Below are 14,097 nucleotides of genomic sequence, written 5' to 3' on the forward strand. Positions count from 1 at the left end.
TGGTGTTGGTGATGGTGATGATGATAGTGGTGATGGTGGTGATGGTGGTGATGGTGGTGATAATGGTGACGGTGATGATGGTGATGGTGATGGTGGTGATAGTGGTGATGGTGATGGTGGTGGTGATGGTGGTAATGGGGTGATGATGGTGATGGTGTTGATGTTGGTGATGGTGGTGACGGTGGTGATGGTGATGGTGGTGATGTTGGTGATGGTGGTGACGGTGGTGATGGTGATGGTGGTGATAATGGTGATGGTGATGATGATAGTGGTGATGGTGATGGTGGTGATGGTGATGGTGATGGTGGTAATGGGGTGTTGATGTTGGTGGTGATGGTGGTGATGGTGGTGGTGATGGTGGTAATGGTGGTGGTGATGGTGGTAATGGGGTGATGATGAATGATGGTGTTGATGTTGGTGATGGTGGTGACGGTGGTGTTAGTGATGGTGATGTCGGTAATGATAATGGTGATGGTGGTGGTGGTGTTAGGGTGTTGATAAATGATGGTGGAGATGGTGGTGATGGTGGTGGTGATGGTGGTGTTAGTGATGGTGATGTCGGTAATGATAATGGTGATGGTGGCGGTGGGATAATGGTGATGGTGATGGTCATTCATGCTGATAATGACAGGGGTGATGTCAGCATAGCAGTAGGAATGACAGTGTCTGAGGCTGACTGAGGTTTTCCTGCATATCCAGCCATGTCATCAGCACTCTGTAGCATTCCCATGTTTGGCTGTCAATGTTGTAGGAGTCTCTTGGAAGGCTGATGTGGAGGTGGATTTTCAGTTTTTCTCCAGAGCCCATTTGACCCACAGAGTCTAGATTCCCACCATTTAGTAGCCATGTAGTCCTGGGAAGTCACAGAGACCCTAGACCCTGGATCCTCATGACAATGGTGTATGGCACCAGCCAGTGTCAGCTCTTGATGGCACTGTTACTCTGGACCTGGGCCTCTTGGTTCAGAGTCCCTCTTCCTCTGCCCTGATAAGGACAGAGCAGAGCTTTGCTAGCAGGGAAAAGCAGTGAGCAGCAGGACTGAGGGCTTTCCAAACGGGCCCATGGCCAGTGCCTCTGCACTCCACCTGTGTTTCCATTTCACGTTAATCTTTACGACGGGGAGTGTGAGCTTGCTCAGGAGCAACATTCCCCAGGGCCAGACCCGTTGTCTCACCACCTAGAGGACTGTGTGTAGCCCAAGGCACCTGCGGCCATAGGAGGACTGGCTGCCAGTCCATGGTACCACAACAGCTCTGAAAGGCCAAGCCGTCTGTGCGAGGAACAGCCTAGAGGGGAGGTGACTCCCTTCAGGGGGAGGGGGAGAGGCAGCAGATGTGTACTCTCTGGGTAGTCAGATGGCAGTCTTTCTAATGGGGAGGCCCAGGGCTACATCCTGTCTAGCAGGACTTCATAGCGGTCTGAGGAAGGGCTGCACATCATTGCTGCTCAGAAGTTTGATTGTCAGAGGGAGAGGGTGCTCTGTGGTAACCCTGGGTTGGGGCTCCTGGTGGGGACTTATGGGCAGGCGGTCAGGGGTATGGGACTTAGGCTCCATCACTGCTTGTGTGCCTGCTGGCTGTCCCTCTGCCGTCCGTCTCAACACAGTTCAGCGTCAGATGTCTTAGACTTGGGACACTGGAGTCAAGGTGGGGCCTGGGGGAGAGCCTGAGAGAGCATTTGGAACCTTGAGTGTCTTCTTCCATTTAAGCTCACAGCCAGGTGAGCAAGCCTCATGGAATGCACCCAGGAGGCGACCCTGCATGGGCCCGGCAGCCCCCTCTGCAACCTTCGAAATAAAAAGTGTCATGTTTTCAGAAACCCTGGCCACTACCTGGATCATGCTTCTTAAAACCTTTGCTGAAAACTTTGCTTCTCTCCTCTGGCTCCCTGGCCAAGGCTGCTCCTCGGCATCCCTGCCTCTGTCAGGGGCAGAACCCATGCACCAACCAGTTCTGGCAAAACACTTGGTGCTCAGCCAGCAAAGGGATTCCAAGTTGCCCTTGTAGCCGGCATCTGTGTGGACAGAGGACCCTTCTTGGCCCCTGCACTGGCTGGTGTGGACTCCGTGCTTCTGGGGTCTGGGAGCAGCCTGGCCTCATGGGAGTGAGAATTTTGGCAGCTAGCAGGTGACTGGAATGGCTGACCACTGGGCCCACACAACGGCTGGTATACTGGGCAGCAGTAGGGTTGCACCTCCTCTCAGCAGAGGTCAGCAGCTCCAAGGTGGCTTTTGTTTATTTTAGAACTGAAGTGCTGCATCCATCTCTGGTTCCAGATGTGACCCCTGCAGTAAACTATTGGGTTCCCAAATTACGGCATTTGGGTACTCTTGGCAGGGCTGGAAGTTGGCAGATCTACTGTGGGATCAAGGCGTGACCATGAGTCACACCAGTGCATGTGGCTTCACAAAGACTGGCATCTGCTTTGCCCAAAGATGAGAGTGATCTTTCTGGCTGTGATAGCACTGCAGGACGCAGGGGGTGCTCCTGTGGAAGAAGCGAGCCCCCTCTTGTGTGGGGCTCTGAGCTTATCTCCCGCACTCACTCCTGGTGGGGTTTGCCTGGTGGCTGGCCTAGGAGGGGTCCAGCTTCTGGCCACCCACGTGGTGACTTTCAGGCCCAGCCAAGGGCCACACCAGGCAGGCCCCACCAGGAGCTGCAGTGAGCACCAGGCAGGCTGGGGGGCTCACAAGCATTCCTAGCCCCAGCACCTCCGTTCCAAGACATCCTTAGGGGAGTGTTCGGCTGAGAGCCCCTCTTTGGGCTAAAGGGGACCCTCGGGACCTCTCATTCTGACTCAGAGCTGTGTGGTTTTAAAATTAAAATATTAGCAGATGTTATTACTGTAATGCATAGTTGAGGTCCTCAAAATACATCGTCCCTCTTGGGGCACATCAAGGCCTCCCCACAGGGCTGTGTCCTTGAGGCAGAAGTTTCCAGGGCCTGCTCAGGGCAGGACCTGACTGCAGGCCTTGGCTCAGCACTTTGAAGGCAGTGCCCAGTGGCTACCCCACACATTTCCTCCTCGGCTCCTGGGCCAGCAGGCTTTTCTGACTTGTCTCTCAGAGCAAAGATCCGACCTCGTTAAAAGGCTTTCCAGGTTGTGGCTGCCGCCATCTCCCTGTGCCCCAGGTCTGGAGTTTAGTGCTGATGTCACAAGTCCCCACACAGATGTCTCTTCTAGATGTGACCCAGGTGTCCCTGACATCCCGTCTCTGATGACAAGTGGCCCCTCTTGGGTTTGAGAGCAGCCAGGGTAGTTTGAGGCTAGAAGGGGACTTTCCTTGTTCTAAACTTGTCTCTGATGCAGCTCAGAGAGCAGAGAGAACCCCCCCCCCCAATGTCCCCTCAATGAACGTTCATCCACCATGGGCAGGTGGGTCTCGTGGAGCCTGTGGAGTGATGGCTGTGGCTGAGGGTGGCTGTCCTACCAGCAGATCAGTCACCTTGGTCCAGGAGGCCAGAGACAGTCCTGTGGGTTAAGGCAAGCTGAGCTGGACAAGGGTTTGGAGAGGGAGCTCAGCTCCACGTTTCCTGGGGACTCAGCTGACATCTGCCCTTCCCCTCCTGTGCGCTCCTCAGGGGCTCAGCCTGACAAGTCTGCAGAGGGCTGGCTGCCTTTGGAGACTGCCCTTCAAGCAGTGACCAGAAAGGCTCTGGGTCACAGAGAAGGCTGAGGTCAGAAAGCTCAGGGCATGTCTTTCGGATTGGCCTCTACTGTTTGAAAAACCCTGTTCCTTAGAGGCAGGCCCTTGGAAGCCTCCTTTCTGCAGCCCCTGGGTCCAGCCCCTGGGCACCACTCTGTGCCAGAGTGGACCAGAGCCACCTGGGCAGGCAGTCTTGTCACAACAGAACACCAGAAAACTAGAGGGAGGAAGAGAGATTCTTATCCTGATTGTGATGTTCGGCTGGCGTCGGCATTTACCAAAACTGACCAACTCATACCCTAGGAGGAGTGACTTTGGGTGTGTGCACTGCACCTCCACAAAGCCGGCTGTCACTCTTCATTCTGCAAAGCATTGAGAGCCATTCTTCAAAGCAGCCCCTGCCTCTCTACACTGTCCGGCTCCCTCTGCTCCTCTTCCCAAGGGCCAGAACCTCCTTCTCTGGCCACCAGGTCCCCTCCTGGCCACAGCACTGAACTTCCCCAGCTCCAGGCATCCAAGGTCAACCTCAAACTCTGGGTGGGCAAGTCCGCTGCAAACGAGGTGCCTAGACAGCAGGAACCCAGCCCTGCTCCACCCCCACATTGCTCACAACTCACAGACTCAAGCGGAAACCAGCCTCCACCCCCGCCGCACACGCTGCCAGGTGACTCAGCGAGGCTGGCCCTCGAAGGGCTTCCCGGGCTTCCGGTGCTGATTGCCACCACAGAACCCTGGTGGCAGCCCACAGATCCAACACTGGGGCGCGTTCGTCTGTTTCAATGAATGGTAATTACACCACTTGTTTCTTTTTCAACAACACAATGCCGGCATTCATTCTGTTTCCAAATCTGTTCTCACATTCAGTTTTCATCTGGTTCTAGTTAAGTGTGCATTTTGTTTATTGCATATAATTTGGTTAAATAGTTAAAATACATCTTGATGAAAAACAGCCTTTAGAGTTGGGTGTGGGTTGTGGGATGGCAGAGATGGCATCAAACACCCACTTCCCCCCAAGTCCTCTCTGACTTGCTAAAAAAGAGGCTGGAGAGGAATCTGGCCAGGCTTCCTACTGGAGGTGGTTTGCGGTCACTGAGGAAGCCAACAGATGTGCAAACACAGGGTCACGGCCTTCTCAGGCATGAGTTGAAAGGGTGTCATCCTCCCCAAGTTGCCGGGCCACTGCCACTGAGGGTCTCGATGGCCCCGACAGGTCTTCACTTTCTCCTCTCAGGTCGGCAGTGTGCCCCGGGACAGGTGTCTTCACACGGTGGGAGCCTCTGGACACAGAAGCTTGAGAGACACCAGTGCCCACCCGCCACGTGCCTGAGACGTAGAACAGACCGCTCCTTTGAAGCCCTGCTTTAGACCCTGAGCTGAAACCTGTCTTTTCTGGAATTGGCTATGGGTACCCCTGTGGGGGATGAGCCTGTGACCTTGCCATAAGGCTGGTTGTTTACAAGAGTCTGTACTTACCACGTGAATCCCCCTCAGCAGCCCTGGTCCCCATTCAGCAACAGCCATCAACAGCAGTCCTTTGTACCTGCCGTTCCGGGTACTCTCTCGGACATCAGCTCCAGACCGCCGCATCTCACAAGCTTCCCAGAGACCAAAACAGATGCCTCATGACCAGCGGCCTCCATTCCAAGCACAGAGTCAGGTGAGTTCTCTAGAACGTTCTTGTCAGGACAGCCCCTGTCCCACGAGACGGACTGGGCATGGGAGAATGTCTTTGTGAGTAAAGTGCTTTGGAGTATTTGAAGACAAAGGGGCTGTGGGTGACAGCCATGCTCTGTGGGCCAAGACCCCACAACCGACAGACCTCCTCTTGCCATAGGCACCAGCCACCTGCCTCAACCCTCTCCATGAAGGAGGTGTGCCATGAGAGGTCATTTCCCTTCCCTGGGACCTGCCAACCCAGCCCAGGGCTGAGCAGCCCCCACTTCCTTCCTCTGCAGAGCCACCCCCCACAGAGCTCAGCCTGCCGGCCCCACAGTGTGGCAGCCCCATCCCAAGGACCTCCCAGGAAACAGGCGGACCACAGCTGGACCTAGAAACAGGCCGGACCCAGATCTGGGGGCAGCCCACTCTCTTGGGCGGCCCGCTGCCGTGTTCCGGATGGTACTGTTGTTAAATAAACCTCTCATGTTATTTAGGCTCCTGATTGGAAGCTGGGGTGCTCCTGCTCTCACATCTTTAGGACACACTTTGCCTCTTGCTTTACAAACCTCCTGTACGCAGCGTGATGCTCCCATGTTTTGACTGAGATCTTCCTTTGAGAACATAAAAACTGAGGAACCCAGCCCCCTATCAACATGGTACAACATCTGGGCTTCCTCAGGAACAGTTTCTGTCAATTTCTTCTTTTCCTGGGTATGAACCACACTTTTTTCTTTCTTTTCATGTTTCATCATCTTTACTGAAAATTGGACATTTTTAATATTATCATGTTGCAATCCTGAAAATTAGATTTCTCCTGTCTCCCCAGGATTTGCTGCTATTTCTGCTTGCTATGGATGTTGTTTGTTTAGTGACGTCCTTGAACTGACAATGGAGATCTACATTATGTGTCACGTGTGGCTACCAAGGTCTCTGGTTGGTGATCTTAGTCTTCAGATAATCATTAGACAGAGATTTCTCTGAGTTCTGGAATCAACAGGTCTTCCAGCCTCTAGTGAGGAACTCTGTGCATGTGCTGGGCATGCCATGGACCCTCAGCCGTTCAGTGGACAGCACTGCGTTAGCCTTCACTTCCTGCTCGTGTGGATGATCAGTAGGAGGTGAAACGTCAGGGCTTTCTCAGGGCTTTCCTGAGCCTGAGTAGTGCCTTATGCATGTGCGTAGCCTGGTGGTTTCCCAGGAATATGTCGGAGCTTTTCAAGATCCTTCCTGGACATCTTCTTCCCCTGTTCTTCTGTATGTGATTTGTTCAGCTTTTTATCAGCCCCGTATATTTTCCACCTCCAGCAGCTGCAAAGTTAAACAACCATCACTGATTATTTTTAGGAAAATAGTTCTGGGTGAATTGTAATGAAGATGAACCTTCCAACCGGGCTTTCCAGGGAATTCCCGAGCACACCATACAATGCTGCCCAAATAAACCTGTCATCTCCTGTCCAAGGCTACTGTGGAGCTGGGGAAAAGGGCATCTGAATGGGACAACTTAAAATTCCTAAAAGTTCATTGTCATTATCAATGTCCCATGGTCTTTCCTAAATAAACACTGCCCAGATTGTTGGAAACCTTGGTCGGCTTCAGAGTTCTGAAAAGAAGGTCTGACCACTGCTTCCGCCACGGCTCTTGTTAGTTTTGGGGTGAAGAGGCTCTCAGCAGCCCTCGAAGAGCCATCCAGGCCAGCATTGGGTGGGAATGGCTGCGTACTGACCATTAAGGTTCTGCCAGCCTCTTTACACACCTGATCACCCTTATCAAAATGCCAGGCATGGAGAATGCTGCTTTGATGGCAGTGGCCTGCTTCTGTGTTTTATTAAGGGTGGCAACAAGGGGAAATGTCGCCTCAGTTCTGCACACGGCCACGCGGGAGGCTGGGACCTGCTGAGCCTGGAGCCCTGCATCTGGGGAGCAGGGGGGAGATGCAGGGCCAGCCACGACCTGCCTTGAGCCCCGTGGCAGAATGTAGCTAAGTTTTGATAGTTCAGTGCTTTCCTGTCTTGTTTCAAGCTCCACCAGGCAGGAGCAGTGAGTGCTGGGCCGTTCCTCACTGCTGAGGTCAGTCCTGAAGCACATTCTCCCAACCACCCAGGGGGTGTTTTTCCTGGGGCTGCGGGGGCAGGTGCTGAGAGAGCACTGGGTGCTGGCCCTCTGGTCCTCGGGCTGCCCTGGTTTACTCCTGAGCTATGCTGACTAGGCCCCAGACACATCTTTGGGAGGACCCCTGTCCACCCTTGGAGTGCTCTCTGACCCCTGTGTTTTGCTTGGTAGTCTGTGCCCTGCAACTAGGCCTCTCATTTCCCCATGGCTCAGCCCCATCTTCATGTTGGGTCCACCCTGCCTCAGTCCCCTGCCCCGCCACGATCGTCCTCGTCCTCCCTGTCTCCTGGCAATCACTGTCTTCAGTGAGCATTGGGTCTGGAGAATGTGGCTACGCGTGCTTGTCAGTCTCCAGGGCTGTGTCGGGGGACGGGCAGCAGAGCGTGATGGACACCACAGCCTACTCGTGAGGGACAGCACTGGGGCAGCTTTGAGGTGGCTGCGCCAGGTCAGTGCAGGCCTAAAGGCTGTGCCTGCTGTCTCAGGGGTGGGACCCGAAGGAGGAATTTGAGGGGTCCAGCAGACCTGGCCTGGTGTCCAGCTCTGGGCCCCCAGGGTGAGTGGACCTGGGAAACTGCACACCACCCTGTGAGGGCAGAGTCCTGGGCCCACAGCAGGCCCAGGGGAGATGAAAGGGGCCAAGCCCTGTGGATGCCCAGAGGGAAGCAGGGGTCAGCACAGAGCTGCCCCATGCTCCATGCCCTACACCTCTCCACTCAGTGTTCTCCGTGTTCCTGGCTTGCTGTGTCTGGTCCAGATCCTGCCTCTGTTCAACACAAATGTGAAGGGAAAACCAAGGCCCTTCCTCAAAATTGCCCAGGACCGAGCGCCCGGCCCTGCTCTCCTTCGGACCTCTGTGGGCCTGGTGCTCTCCCAGCTCACGTGAGACAGGGGCAGAAGGGACTGCGGCTCTGCAGTCAGAATTACCACCCCTATTTTATTCACATGATGTAGCACATAATTTAGAGATTAGAACTTTACAGCTTTCATTTCATGTAATTCATGTTTGCATTCAGCAAAACTATGACACCATTTTTTTAACCCAGCTCCTCTCTGACCCCTTGCAGGTCCTGAAAGCAACAACCCCTGTGGGAAGAAGGTTGTATCCGAGAGCTGAGGCTCCTGGGAAGGCCGAGCCTGGGCCTGTCTGCCCAGTGGTGACTGGGCAGGGGCTGGGCAGGGGCTGGTAAGTGGATCAGGTGCTGACTTTGGTCAGTGGCAGTTAACAAGACAGAGAGGCTTGGGACTTGTGCCATCAAGGGCAGCTTCCAGTTGTCACCCAAGTCCATACCTGGATGGAGGTCCAGGAGGCTGGCTGACATGTCCATGAACAGGGTCAGTAGACCTGGTGGCTGTGTCCCAGCCTGGCCAAAGTCATCAGCAGCCCTGGACCTGGGGCACGGACAGTGGTCAGCAGACACCCTTCACGGTGGGTCTGAAACCCCCCTTCACAGCCCACAACCCTGGCTGCCCTGCATCCCAGGGTCCCATGTCACCCTGACCATCCTAAGTCTGAAGTTCCATGCTGCCCTCCACCTCCCTGAGCAGGGTCCGTCACTGAAGGTCCCTCTTGCTCAGCAGAGGCCAGGCTCACCCCTCACAGCCATGGTGTGCCCCTTGTCCCCAGCTGGTGCAGGCCTGTGCCTCCTCTGCTGGGTCCTCAATGCACCCTGCCCACGCTCGCTGACCACCTGACGGTATGATGGGCTGATTTGAAAGTTAGCTGACCCCATTCTGCTCAGATGTCTCACCCTGTGCGGAGTTGGCCCCCTTCCTGTTAGAGCCCACTCGCACAGAAGCCACACCTCACCCACGGGCACCCTGCCCACTGTGTCTCTTAACTATGGGCTGCTGCCAGCTTTCCCCTGAGTGGGTACAGGAGGCCAACCCTGAGAATGTCACTGGGTGCTTCCACTCTATGAAACCTGTCTTGTGATGGTACTTGCCTCTCCCTCCCCTCTTCTTTATGCTTTCTCTGTTTTTTAAGCCGCCCCTCACCAGCGTTCAGCGTCTTGAGAGGCACAACTGCCGGCTTTCTGCTCCCTTGGCCCTGGCCAGAATAAATCCTTTGTCTTTGCTTATTTGGAATTTTGGGATAGCACCTTAACAATGGGAGTGAGTGGCTGGAGCAGGAGAGCCCGCGAGTTCTTGGGGTGACTCTGCTGCAGGTGGCCCAGCACTCAGGGGACGGAGCGGTGAGCTCTCAGACTGCAGACCCAGGCCTGGGAGGGGAGGGCCTCGGGGACATGCAGGCAGAGGACCAGCCATCCTGCGCTGGGTGAGGATCCTGGGGAGGGACAGCCACTGGGGGTCAGAGCTCCTCCCAGCCACGGCCCACCTCAGCCCAGGGGCCCGAGCAGCAGCCCTGCCTGCTCGGGCCCCACTTGCCCTCCGGCTGCTCACGGCCTCACTGGCAACCTGGCTCTAGCTGCATGGTGGAGAGTTGCTCTTCTCTGAGACAGGAACTGGCTGAGAAGTGAGGCCCTGTGGGGCTTTCCTTGCAAGACAGCAGCTAGGAATCACATGTCTCTCCCAAGATGTCCTTGGGCAGGGCTCCTGTCCTCCCTCCAGAGTGACAGTCACAGGGTGGTTGCCCACAGCCCCACCAAAAAACCCTCTGCAGCTCTGACTGGTCAGGGGTCTCCCTGAGCAGGTGAGCCTCCGGGGATAGGGAGCAGGGGCAGGTGGGGTGGGGCCAGATGTGCAGGTTGATGTTGTCTGGCCATTGAGGAAGAGGTACCAGTGTGTGGGGCGAAGCCGGGGCGGGTACAAGGTGGCCTCAGGCCGCCTGGCTCCTGTGGAGGGGTCTGTGGCTCTGTTCTCCCCCAGGCCTCTGCTTAGAGCCCTGGCCTTGAGTGGGTTTGTCTCTGCAGGTAGGTCAGAGGGCTGGGTGCAGCCATGCCCACTCCCTGCCAGACTTACCCCAGGGGACACGCAGGCAGCCAGAGAAGGGCCTGAGGGTGGGCCCTGGGCTTCTGCAGAGGGTCCCAGGCAGGAAGGAGCTGCTCCGGGCCTCAGAGTGCTGCTTTGAAGCCATGTGTCCTGGGTTCTGGGAGGCTGTGGACAGGGAGCCTGAAGGAGGAGGTGGCCCTGCAGTCAGGGGTAGCTCAGCCCACCCAGGTTGTCCCAGACCTCAGCCAGGCTGGTACCTCGGGGTCTGCTGCTCCTCCTGGCTCTGGCGTCCCCTGCCCCTGTGTCTCCTAGCTCCTCTCCCACAGTGGAGCCATCAGGAGTTGAAGGGAGTCCTTCCCATTCCCCAACCCCGGCCCAGCAGGCGCTCCTGGAGTGCACCTGTCTGGGGCTGCCTCGTGGGTTCTGTGGGCTGGACGGGCTGCCCTAGGCAGGATGCCCACGTGACTGTCCCTGGCTCTGCCGGGATGCTGCTGACGTCTCTGGAGAGCTTTCGTGAGAGTGCTGCTCTCTGAAAGGTTGCAGAAACTGTGGGTACGCTGATTGCAGGGGGTGCCATGGCTCCCTCGGGAGCTCTTTGCAGGGCCTGGCTGCCCGGTGAGTTTGGCCAACATGCCGGTGGCTCCACACGTGCTTGTTAGGCACAGGCTTCACAAACACCCGTGGCCTCTGAGCTCTGCGGTGGACAGAGTCATGCCATGTCAGGACTTGGTTTTGTCCCTCGATGTGTGAACCCCGTTTTCTTCATGGATGTCTGGTGAATTCTTATTCTGTGAGGGATCTCTAGACGTTATAGTGAAATTCCTCTGGTGGAGAATGTCTCTAATATCCATTTAGAGTTAGTGAGACCCATGCTCTGTTCACTCCATGGGGCGCGGACCTGGAGCCTGCTGGGTGTGGTGCCCTTGGCTGCTGCAGGGATGACCCCTCAGGAGGATGCCTCCCACAGTGACTGAAGGGCTCCTGCTTCTCCCTCGACTCTGTCGGGTTTGCTTCATGTGCTGGTCTGTTCCTGCAGGAGCGAATATTTGCTGTTGTTCTACCTGCTGCCATATTGAATCTGCCTGTCTCCCATAGCCTGCTGTGGTGTGAAGTGAGGTTTTTGGAGAGAGCATGCAGCAGACCAGGAGCTCCCCCTCTGGCCTGTGTTAGGGTGGCTGACCACTTGGTCTGAAGCCATCCGTCATCCTCACTGTCTTCTGTCTTATGGTCTCTTCTGTGCTGCTTCCTGCAGGATGAGTTTCGTATTCAGTCGACTTTTTGGAGTGAAGTGTTCCGACCCCTTCCTGGCGTCCTTGGCGGGATTCTATGTCTATTTCCCTTGTGGTTGCCATGGGGATCACACGTGGCCTCCTGGAGTCAGAGCACTGTGACTCCCGTTCACTGTTCACTCCGACTCTCCCGCAGGCCTCAGGCCGAGCTCGGCTTCTCTCTGCTCCTCCCTTCAGTGTCTCCCTTCCTCGGGGCCTGACTTGCCCTGATGAGCTCCACCTCTCTGCGTGCCGCAGATTCCCGCCTGGCACCCTCTGGCTCCACCCTGTGGGGCTCCCTGGAGCCCTCCTGCAGGGCAGGCGCAGTGGTAGCAATTCCCCAGCTTTGTTCTCACTGCATCCATCTCTCCGTCACCTTGGAAGGGCAGTTCTGCCCATGCGGGATACTCAGCCCAGAGGGGTTTTGTTCCCTGGGCATCTGCTGGGCCTCACTGAGGCTGCCCTGGGTGTGGGTCTTTGAGTTTGTTTCCCTGGAACTCACTGAGACTCATGGACGTCCATTGCTGTCTTCCTCCAGGTCTGGCCAGCTCCCAGCATCCTCCCTCCTTCCTCCTTCTCTCTGCCCACCTCGCTCTGCTCCTTCGGAGACTCTCCAGGCACAGATGGGTCCGCTCAGGGTCCCGCAGGTAGGCAGGCCTGTCCACGGTTCCACCGTCTCCTTTTCCTTCTGTTCCTCAGACTCAACCCTCCATTGCAAAGCCTTCGGGGCCTGCCTCTCCTGCTCAGACCTGCCCTGCAGTCTTTCTGGTGAATTTTCACTTCGCTTATTTTACTTCCCAGCTCAGAATTTCTCTTTGGCTTCTCCCCCAGGTTCCTCTCTGTGCAGAACTGCCGTTCTATCTGGTCCTCCCTCTTGGCTCCCTTTCTTCTGTGAGGCAGCGTTCTGTCTTCCTTAGGTGACTGCTTCTTCTGATTTTTTTCTTCCACTGGGCCATCTGAGCTGTTTGTTTTAGGTCCATGATTTTCTTTATTGAAAATGACATTTAAATCAATGTGGACATCAGAGTCTCCCCTTCTCCCCTTCTCCCTGGGTTGGCCAGTTTTTGTTCATTTTGTTTTGATTGCTGCAGGTCGTTTCTGCGAGGATCAGCCTGGGAGGTGACGTAGACCCTTCTCAGGTCTTCCAGAGCTGCTCTTTCAGCCTACCCTGCCTCTCTGATTTCCTGATATGTTCAGTTGTTTTGCACTGTCTGACTCCAAAAGGGGGAAAAGAGAAAAATTAAGATGTGTGGGGACTCCAGCCCTTCAAATCCAAGGCCGTCATTCTGCTGAAGGTTGAGGGTTTGCAGCAATGGGCAGGGCTAGCCATGATGGCCTCAGCTCTTGGCACCCAGGTGATCAGCAGCCTGTAGCCAGAGTGCAAGTCCTGGCACGTGGGTAGAAGATTCCCCCCATCCACCCTGGTCCTGCAAGCCACGTGGATGTTGCCTGGGACAACTGCAGCCCAGGGGAGGCACTACATTCTAGGCACTCAGAGCTAACAAATTGCCACAACTTACCATCCAAGTCCTGGCCAGACTCCAGAGCTCAAACACTGCAACCACAGACTGACCTTGCCCTGCAACCCTTGCCCAAGTGGGGAGATGAATGCTTGCTCCTTCCTGTACCACCATGTCCAGAATCATCTCCTCTGGGCAGCGATGACTGGCCTGGCACTGGATACTGTCTCCATATCCAGCACAGAGCCAATGTGACTCATGGAGGAGACCTGGCCTGAATTAGGCTTGTCCAGCCAGGCTGGGCAACCGAGGAGGCTCAGAAACCAGCACATGGGTAAAACTTCACTTCTCTCCCTTTAGGGCACCGAAAATCTGAGAGTAAATTGGCATATGACAGAAAAGCAGGAGAGTAGCATACAGGTTTTATATGGCACAGGAGTCCTCGTAGGACATGAAGACCAAGAGAAGGGGCTGGAGTCCCATAGTTAACTCACACTGCAAAGTGTGGAGGGTGAAGGCCTGACTCAGTTCCGTGGCAGGCGCAGGGGATCAGCAGCCCCTCCAGGTCTGTGCAGTGCTATCTCAGTCTCTGTGTCTGGTTCTTGAGAATTTGGTGTGCTTTTTCCTTCTGGTTCCCGAAGAGGGTCTTTTTCAGGGGAACAAACCTGCCTGAAGGTCTGGGTGTGTTTGTACCTCTGCTGCTCCTTCTAAGGGCCTTCACCCTGAGTGGTCAGCACGCCAAGTGGCTGACCTCAACCCTTCATGGCAAATGTTCTCCCAGGCCCCAGCTGGTCATGGATGCAGAATGGACCCTGTGCTGCAGGTTGTTCCCCTGGCAGACCACAGATGGCACCTCTTGGTTGAAAGCTGCAGGCTCCTGTGCCTTAGCTCTGCAGAACTGCAGGTGTCTGAGCTGAGGTTCCGGGAGCATCAGGTCAGAAAAGAGGCCCTGCCACTGGGACAGAAATACATGGGTGGCTTCTATCTGTTGCTCCCAGAGATGCTGGCCCTGAAAGAATGGGGTGCTGATCTAGAGGTCAGGAAGTGGGCCCAGCACCGGGTC

Source organism: Urocitellus parryii, chromosome 5, assembly GCF_045843805.1.
Source record: "Urocitellus parryii isolate mUroPar1 chromosome 5, mUroPar1.hap1, whole genome shotgun sequence".
In the NCBI taxonomy this organism is placed as follows: Eukaryota; Metazoa; Chordata; class Mammalia; order Rodentia; family Sciuridae; genus Urocitellus; species Urocitellus parryii.